Source organism: Mercenaria mercenaria, chromosome 13 (assembly GCF_021730395.1).
Source record: "Mercenaria mercenaria strain notata chromosome 13, MADL_Memer_1, whole genome shotgun sequence".
Classification (NCBI taxonomy): domain Eukaryota; kingdom Metazoa; phylum Mollusca; class Bivalvia; order Venerida; family Veneridae; genus Mercenaria; species Mercenaria mercenaria.
Genome location: NC_069373.1, coordinates 60,820,161 through 60,826,635, shown reverse-complemented (window position 1 = coordinate 60,826,635; position 6,475 = coordinate 60,820,161). Strand labels below are relative to the sequence as shown.

The following is a 6,475-nucleotide window of genomic DNA, read 5'->3' as shown; positions in this document are numbered from 1 at the left end:
TTTTATCTCGTGCGATCGACATAATGCCCCGTGTGATACCAATTTAAATGCCAATTCAAATCGCACCGTTGTTTATACGTATGTATCACCGTACGCAAGAAACAAATACCCGACCTAGACAATAAGGAATGATAATTATTTCATGCTTTTCTGAAACAAAAATATGTTTAAACTAATAAGGAATGAGACAGGTATGCTGGAGGTCGTGTAAAAAGCATACTTAATGGTCATGGATAGTCCAGCATAGGGTTATATTCATTTCAAGTGAACTTAAACCCTATTGAGTTGGTTTGGGCAAATATGAAAGAAAACATCTGACACGCGTCATAAATGAGAGAGAAAAAACATAAAGTATGGGCCTCAAAATCCAGCTCATACCATAAATTGTACAAACACTACCACTCACCTCCGCCCTAGACCTTGACTTTTGGATCGGACCGGGTGGCCGTTGTAGCGAGGGTTGTCCACCACCCGGCACGGCTGGCCGTCATTCCGGGAAATCTATTTGGGAGGAACCTGGGGTGAGGTGTGAGGCAGGGATGGCCTAAAATGCTTACAGCAGTTAATAGGAGAACCCTACGGGACCCTGAAGTTGGGAGGGGACCGGATGGCCGTTGTAGAGGGTGACGGTCTATTGGGGGGGGGGGGGGCAGCATGGCGGCTGCTCCAGGAAAACTCTTGTTTACTCGTGAGCGGGTCTCGAACTTGGTCCGAGGCCGTTTTTGGAAATTTTCACTTTTTGCAGTTTGGGCACCCCGAGCTCCGCCCGAGACCTTGATTTTTGGATCGGCCCGGGTGGCCGAATGGCGCTGGAATGGCTTTAAGCGCTGCAGCAGTAATCAGGCCATTTGTCTGTTGGCATGAATATATATGAAACTGGTTAATTGCTCTCGTTGGCTGTAACAGGGGCCTTGTAAATTGCTGTCATAAACCATTTAACTGCTAGTAGTTAACAGGAGCTTCACAGAACATTTAACCGCTGATGGTAGTTACATTTAGAAGGAAAACTGGTATACTGCTCTTATAAACATTTTGCCTGCTGGCAGAAACACATAGAAAACTCGAAAACTCCTCTCATTGGTCATTTCACTGCTCGAAGTAACAGGAGTCTGATAAACTGGTCCAACAGACCACTTAAATGCTTGCAGTAACATAAATGAGATTAACTGCTGATGGAATAATTTTAAACTGCTCGTATAAACCAGTTAACTGCTAGCAATAACATAATATATAAATCTGGTAAACTGCTCTCATAAACCATTTAACTGCTGGATGTAACATCTAGGAAACTGGTACCTTGTTCTTATATTTAAATGCTGGCAGTTACGTGTATAGGAGACTGGTAAACTTAAACTGCTGGCGGTAAAATAGTAAGAATAGTGACGAAACTGCTCTTAGTAATATCGTTTTATTACTAGAGCTTGCATATATTATATTGGAAAGTGGTATAACTTACTGTAGTAACATATACAGGGAACTGATCAGTGAAGCGTATCTTAGACACATATCTTAACTGCTGACAGTAACATCTATCTGACACTGATACCAGTTATCGTCATTTAACTACTGGCAGTATCATATAATGTTTATAGGAAATGAAAAAAACTCGTATTTCAACAGTTGTCAATATCATATAGAAAACTCCACAAACTTCAGTAAGTGACAATATGTAGCAGCTGACAGTGATATACACAAAGAAATAAGGAAGCTGGTCGTAGAAACGTCATTTACCAGCTGGCGATAACATCTGTAACGGGCTAAGGAGTGTTCGAATCCCGACTCGTGCCGGACGCCCCTAGCGTTAACTAGGGATTTGACCTACACACAAAAATAACTATTGAAAATGTACAACATTATTTAATGTCTACCGAATATTTACAGAAAAGAAAACAAGCAAGTAAATTAGTCCATATTTCACTTAATAAGAAAAGAAAATACAATTTGGTGAAACACCCCCTAAAGCAGCGCCCAAGCTCCTCCCCCGAGATAACATGATACCGACCATATCTAGGCACTTTTCTCGCCGTGTTATCGTGGAAGAAGCACAGGACGTAACACTTAGCAACGGAACAAGTGTTCGGCAACGTCCGAAAAAGAAATGACCAATGTGTAATTTTGTAACAAAAAATGAATATCATTGGACGTTGCATGTGCGCGATCCAATAGAACTAAAAGTAATAAGAACAACTGAATGCGCACGAGACCTGATTTTTCAAGTTTCAAGATAAAAAGATAGATTAAGAACGCTTCAGTGATCTATAAACGATACGGACAAATGTACAAGCGAGAATGGTAGGTTTGACGGCCTATTACACATCTGTAGGAAACTGGTAAACTGATGTTAGTAACACTATTTAACTGCTGGCAGTATTATATGTAGGACACCTTATATCAGTCGCATTATCTAACTGGAAATACCTCTTTATTAACTGCTGGTAGTAGTTGCAGATAACTGGTGTTAGTACACACGATCAATTGCTGTAACTCCTCGTGGTGTAATTGCTGGCAGTAGTTGCAGTTAACTGGTGTTAGTACACACGATCAATTGCTGTAACTCCTCGCATTGTAACTGCTGGTGGTTAACTGCGACACGCAATAAACTGCTGTAAATGCTAGCAGTAAACTGTTGTACCTGCAGTTGACTGGTCCTACTGCTGTACTGCCAACTTCACGCCGATTTTTATAAAGTAAAATTGTTGAGAGAACCTTAACCTGTCTCTGTTATATCAATGCAATGGAAAAAGTAAGCTATCTATATTAAATGCTATGCAGGATAACACAGTCATGGATCTAATAGTCCTGAAATGGTTTTCTTTGATTTTCTCATATTTCTAGGTACTTTTCCCATACTTTGACGCATTTATATGGGCAGCAGAGATTGTTCTTTCCTGCAGTACCTTTTTCAACATATTGTACCTTGTGAAAATCTGTGGGTTTTGACTTTTTAAAAAAAATATATCTGTTTGTTTACAAATTTCACCCCAAAAACTATCACTATTTCTCCAGGGCAGTAACTGACTTGATTTTTACATATTTTTCTTTTCATACAGTAGCAGTTATGCATGCTTTTTCCGTACCTAGAGGTAAAAAGTGCATGGTTTGCATGAGGTATTAGGTCAATAGTCACCTAAGCCTACAATGAAGTCATAGCAGAGTTGTCTCCATTTTTACCAAATATTTTACCCAGGATCAATATTTTCATATCAAATAACTCTTTTGCAGATAATGATATTTAAATTATTTTTTCAGACTGTGTACTTTGATACAGTTAACTATATACATATGTCCAAAATAAGGTAGTGCCTACTTAAAGTTTGTATTTTTAGTTCCACTGCCTACATGAACCTGAGGCGGAGGAGGAATGGTTTCACAATGTCTTTTATCAAATCGTCACGGAGAACATACGCCCCGCCCAGGGCTCGAACTCACGACCCCGAGATCCGTAGATCTGTGCTCTCCCTGTTGAGGAATCTGTCCTGAACATAGGAGCTCGAAGCAGGTCGTATAACCTTCAAGGTATGATTGAAATAGTGAAATATTCTAAGTTTGCACACTATCTGACCATATTCTATGACCTGGACTTCCCATGCCATTTCAAGTATTTCTTACTGATCTGGTTATGAAAGAAAGCGGAGAGCCAAGACCTATACCTACACATGCATGTATAGTACAGCTATATATCACGATCTGAAACTAGGATAGTGTTCGAACTTTTAAGAATGAAGGTAGGGGCATGGAATGTGAAATAAGAAGTTGTGAAATGTGGTATCACGTGAACTGGGAAGTGTAAAACTGTATTGCATTATACTGCCTAAGTGTGCGCTGTTCCGTAAGGGGCATCGCCTTCCCTCTGATAGTGGCATCAAAATGGTGCAGCACGAAATTATGATGGAAACGTGCAAGGCCGTGATGGCAAAGCGGAAGATCACGATGGAGAAGCGCGAAATTATTTTTTCTTTATTTCGCGTTTCGTCATCATGACATCGCGCTTGGCATATCACCTGCAGAAGATGGTGATTGGCATATCACCTGCAGACGATGGTGATTGGCATATCACCTGCAGACGATGTTGAAGCGAGAAACATAAAATCATGATGGCGAAGCGCGAAATCACGAAATGTTTGTAATTTCGCGATTCACCATCTTGATTTTGCGCTTCGTCACCATGATTACGTGCTGCGCGTTCATGTGCAGCCGATACGAGAAACTGCGAAAATTTCATGATTTTGCGTTTCGCTGCTTCACATATCGCTAGAGAAAGTGAAGCGTTAGATCGCATTCCAAAAACTGCAAAATAATTTCGCCATTCACCATAATGATCTCGCACTTTGTCATCGTGATTTTACGCTTCGAGCATAAGCTCTATTAGAGAGCAGGCGATGTCCCTAACGGAACACCGCAGAAGTGTGAAATATAAACAGTGAAGTCTCCACCAGTCTTTCGTAATCATGTGTATTTTTAATGCAACGTTCATAAATGAAAATTAACCAATGATCGTAGTCATTTGATAGAACCGAAGACATTAAAAAGGAAGTAATCGCCAGTAAAATTTCAGCAAAAAGGGCCGAAATGACTCCACATAATAAAACTTCTCCATTGGTTACACAACACAGTTTGATACTAGTTTTTTTCACCAATGTAACAAAACTATATTTATGTTCAAACTGTTCAAGCCCAGAAGGAATTATAGATTGTAACTCATAACCACAACAAACCCGTCAAATGTCTTAATTGGTTGGAAACGTGCTTTACCGCACGCATGATTACATCTTGTTTACATATTTTGTCCATTTCGTTGGCTATCTATTTTTAGTTGGTCGGAAATCCCCTTCCTGGTGTGGATTGGTAAGGTCGTTCCTCCTTGATGACCGGATGTAGAACCCTATAAAAGGATTTCGGTAACATGTTGCATTTATATTGTTTTAAACAACGTTGATAACACATCATCGGAAGAAGAATTAAGGTAAGAAAAATAAACAAATATTAGGCAGAGATGCACGATTTAGGCCGAGTAGAAAATGTTATATTACCATGCTTATCCAAAAAAAAAAAGAAACTTATGCAAAAACAACTTACGAGTTTTTCATTTATTATTAATTTACTATTACAAAATGAATTATGACTAACTATCGTTTTACTGATTACATTTTGTTTTTTTCTTCAAGCTGAAAAAATCTTGTCATGCAAACTAGAGCCATCGCCTACTTACTGATAAGCCTATTAGTCCTGCAAATGATGTCAGAAATTGCTGGCCGGCCACATATGAACTGCTGCAGTTACAGAAAATGTCCACGAGGTAGATTGTGCGTAAATATTGGTTCTCGTTGTCGTTGCAAAAGTAACCGGGTAATTTCAAACCCTTTCGTAATGTTTATGGAACCTGCTGAAAGACACGCGAAAAACGCGGAGGCGTCTACCTAGAAAGTAGAACTGCAAGACCTAACTTTTAGTGCTGGTTGGTTGGAAATGTCGGGTATTTTTCTACTGTGATATGAAGTTAACTTACTGTGATGTTATTGCTTAACGCATGCGTGCTCAGATCTCGTCACACCACGCTGAATGTGGATATGAATAGTGTTCATTAAGGTACGAAGTCTACAACATAAATAACTGTCGCACGATGTATACATACAGCAAAATTGAGATATTACTTCCACACAATTTGCTAAGAAATCCTCACTCTGTGATATGCACTTGTCATTTGAAATCTAAATATTTAAATGTGAAGTTATCTTTCTACAATAAATTATATGTCTTGAAGTCTACACACTGCAGTATGAACTCTTTTCACTGTGATATTAAATTCTTTAAAGTGGCACTGTGCGTTATGAACTCAGTTGAACTCAACTCACTGCGATACTGCATCTAGACGCTAAATATATACAGCGTAGAGATCGAAATTATGTAAATAACAAACGCATATTATGTTTTACATTCTATTTATTGTGTTCTATGAATTTAGTGCTGTTCATTCTATTTATTTGTTACATTGTGTTTAATATGCCAGATAATTTACATGTTTTTCGTCCATTTTACAATACTATATTAGATCTACATTATTATTAAGAATTATATTATTAAGAAACGAAATAAAATCTTGATTTTGTGTATTATTACCAATAACATGCTGTTTACTACTGGTATGTAATTCGAATGTTCCAGTAAGTTAACACCAAGTTTCAGTCTCGCGTGCGGAGGAGAATGTATCTTTTACCTTAAGGGGAGAGCAACGTGCATGAGAATATTTTCTTACTATAAGGGATGCTAACGCGTTGGACAATGTCTGTTTACTGAAAGGTGAGATTAATGCGCATGAAACTGTCTCTTTACTGTCTGGGGAGATCAATACGTAGGAGAATGCATCTTTTCTGTTAGTGGAAGCCAAAAGGGAAGATCATTAAAATTGCGTTGGAGGATAGCACATTTATTTATTTTAAGGCGAAACCAATGCGAAGGAGAATGTCTCTTTACTACA

General features: G+C 38.7%; 1 long non-coding RNA gene across 1 annotated transcript; it reads left to right on the top strand.

The window, feature by feature from the left end:
* The first annotated feature begins 4,825 nt into the window (after positions 1–4,825).
* Positions 4,826–6,106, top strand: LOC123528862 (uncharacterized). Its single transcript, XR_006682043.2, has 2 exons — positions 4,826–4,963; positions 5,166–6,106. It is a non-coding gene; the product is annotated as an uncharacterized LOC123528862 (long non-coding RNA).
* Positions 6,107–6,475: the final 369 nt, after the last annotated feature.